Source organism: Siniperca chuatsi, linkage group LG16, assembly GCF_020085105.1.
Source record: "Siniperca chuatsi isolate FFG_IHB_CAS linkage group LG16, ASM2008510v1, whole genome shotgun sequence".
Lineage (NCBI taxonomy): Eukaryota > Metazoa > Chordata > Actinopteri > Centrarchiformes > Sinipercidae > Siniperca > Siniperca chuatsi.
The window spans coordinates 6,603,728-6,607,336 of NC_058057.1; positions in this window are offsets into that span (position 1 = coordinate 6,603,728).

Sequence of the window (3,609 nt, forward strand, 5' to 3'; positions counted from 1 at the left end):
GTCTGTGTCACAGCCTGTCATGTCCTCACCAGCCCATAATCACCCACACCTGTTCCTAATTACACTCCTGCCCTTAATCAGCCCCAATCACACCCAGGATAAATTCAGTCCACTCTCCACACTCAGTGTCCAACCTCGTTTATGGATAGGACTCCATGCACCGGACCGTTCCTGTGTCTCTCCAGTTCCCCGTGTGTTCTCCGGTCCTCCGTGTCATCGCCACTCCTCAGTGGCTTCTCCATTCCTCCTTGGTCTCTCCGGTCTCCAGTGGCTTCCCTCCGGTAACTTCCCCAGATCCACTCTACCTATCTCCACACTCTCCACTGCTGGCTGTCATCTTCATTAAAGACATTCCCATCCATCTCGGTGTCCTCTGCCTGTTAGTCCGTGACAGTCTGGTTCTGCTCGAGGTTTCTGCCTCTTAAAGGAAGTTTTTTCTTGCCACTGTCGCCAAATGCTTGCTCATGGTGGGATTTGTTGGGTCTCTGTAAATAATATTATAAAGAGTACGGTCTAGACCTGCTCTATAGGAAAAGCGCAATGAGATAACTTCTGTTATGAATTGGTGCTGTATAAACAAAATTGAATTGACTTGATTGTAGTATATTCATAGATAAATAAAAAGTATTTTCTACAGATTCAGATGCAGGATGTAAAACGGGGGTGTCTTATTCTCTTCATGTGATGAGCTCACATCTGTGGATGTCTGTGATGGGAATTGGGACTTAAGACATCTATACTGCCAAAGTTAAAGGACACCGTAACACTCTTTATATTTACTTTTTATATGTGTGTATGTTGTAAAACAGGGGTGTCAAAGACCCCTTCCCTTCACACATCCCTCTTCCTTTCCCGGATATTTGGCCATGTCTTACACTGGTATGACAGTTGTTAGATTATAGCAGTCAAGAATTTATCGGGTTTTTTACCCCAAATTTTTACCAATTAATATAGGCTTGTGATTAGCACTTATTTCTGTGTGTGTGTGTGTGTGTGTGTTGTAAAACAGGGAGGGGTGGTGTTGAAGGTTCCAAAGGGGAAACAGGGGTGTAGATCATAAAGTCTCAACATGTTAGTGAGTGATTGAGGCATCCCCATAAGATTATCTGAGTATATAAAAATTCTGAAAAGTATCTGGAAGATCTTGCTTGCAATTCATGTATTTAAACATAAATAAGCATGTTCCTCTTCTGAACCACAAGTAAGTGGGACCAAAGAACAAACTTTTCAATATTCAATTCAATTAAATTTTATTTATATAGCGCCAATTCATAACAGAAGTTATCTCATTGCGCTTTTGCTACAGAGCAGGTCTAGACCGTACTCTTTATAATAATTACAGAGAGACAACAAATCCCACCATGAGCAAGCATTTGGCAATAGTGGCAAGAAAAAACTTTCTTTTAACAGGCAAAAACCTTGGACAGAACCAGACTCAATGGTGGACGGCCATCCACCGCTGCCGTGGTAGGTTTTGAGAGAGAGAGAGAGAGAGAGAGAGAGAGGAGGGAGGGGTTTGGGGGAACGGGATAGGGTTAGGGAGGCACAATGCAAAGACCACGTAGAATTTTTTTTTTTTTTTTTATATAGTAGAATAGTAATTATAGTGGTAATATTAATAAATTAATAATAGTAGGAATGACAGCTATAGGAAGAATAATGTCAGCAGGCGGCCCACAACCACAGACCCAGACCCTGCTGCTCCGGAGGCAGAAATACCTGCTGAAAGCGACAGAAGGACAGAACTACGGGAGAGAGAAGATGTTGAGTTAGTAACATGCAGTAATGGGATAAAAATTCATACAGAGGGAGACAAGGAGAGAGGAAAGAAGCGCATCATGTGAAGTCTCCCGGCAGTCTAGGCCTATAACCTAACATACATGAACCATCTTCATGGACCTCTTGCATTCATGCTTAATATGTTTTTTCCCCTAATCTAATCTAATCTAATCTTTCATCTACAATAAATCTTATGAATTGTATATGGTACTTGGAGAATCCCTGTTTCATTTATATTTATTTCAGATAAATTTTGGAGTAGGAAACTGATTTTGTTACAAAAACTAGATTCCCATGGGTAAAAAGGTGTAGCGCACGGGTAGGTCATAAAGTGAAAAGATGTCCCAACATGTTAGTGATTGTGACATAGCCAACATCCCCATAAGAGTATCTGAGTATATAAAATAAAAAGTGTGAAAAGATGTTGTTGCAATTCATGTATTTAAACACAAACAAGCATGTTTTAAAAACACTGACCTAGACAACAGTGAATGTTTTTTTTAAAAAGAGGTGTAAATGGATCTATTAGAATGTGATTTTTTTCTGAAAAACTCTTCTGAACCACAAGTAAGGGGGGAAATATGGGGAATGAGAAGAATGATGTACCAAAGAACAAATGTTTTTCAATATACCCATCATCCTCATGGACCTCTTGCATACATGCTCAACATATTTTTCCAATTGAATCTCTGTATATACACAAAACAAGCATAATCATGTTTGCAATTAATGTATTTAAAAGCAGTGGTGGAATGTAACTAAGTACATTATTCAAGTACTGTACAAATCTGAGTTACTTGTACTTTACATAAATCATTTCTTTTTATGCCAGTTTCTACTCCACCACATCTCAGAGGGAAATATTGTACTTTTTAATTCACTACATTTATCTGACAGTTTTAGTTACTAGTTAATTTACAAATTACACACAAAACATATGAAGAGTTTTTAAAATCTGATGTTTAATACAAGTACTGCTGAAATGATTATTCGATTAATCAATTAGTCCTTTGACAGAAAATTATTTGCCAACTATTTTGATGGTTTGAGTTATTTTTCATGTAAAAATATTTCATGGTTCCAGCCTCTCAAATGTGAAGATTTGCTGTTTTTCCTTTTAATAATTTTAATAATTTTAATGTATTGTTAAAAATGTTGAGGTTTGGACTGTTGGTTGGACAAAACAGGCATTGTGTAGGTGTCACTTTGGGCTCTGGGTCATTGTGACGACATTTCTCACTATTTCCAGAATTTTTACAAACCAAACAAAAGCATGAATTATACTTTCGAGTTCATTCAGAAAGGTCTGCAGCATGTGAATGGAGAAAATCTGAAACCAGAGTTACTTTTCTTTAAAAACAAGCTATAAACTATGAAGGGAGTAAAAAAGGTCTCGTTGAAATTGTTGCAGCAAAAGCATTGGAAACTGTTTACAGTTAGAAATGTTTTCTTGGTAAAAGCAGTTTGTGTGTTCTTAGTGTTGATAAAAGGTTGTCTACCATATGTTTTAAAAACCTCTCCATGTTTTGACACAAAAAGTGTAGAAAGTTTTGTCAGTGTTGGTGAAAACAAGCAGCAAAAAAAAAAGAAGGACCCATTGTTTACAGGTTTTAGATTGAAAACTAGATAGTAACTTTTATTTTGTTGTATAGGCATATGTAGACGTTGAGCTGTTACAGCCTTAATTGTTTCCTTTATATCACCCCAGTCAGTGTCCAACTTTGTGACTAGGACTCACCGTGCTACTCGGCATTATGCCTAGGGCCCTCTCCAGCGACCTCCACGCCAGTGAGGGTTCCCTCCAACAGACTCCCCCAACCGTCGCCCAGC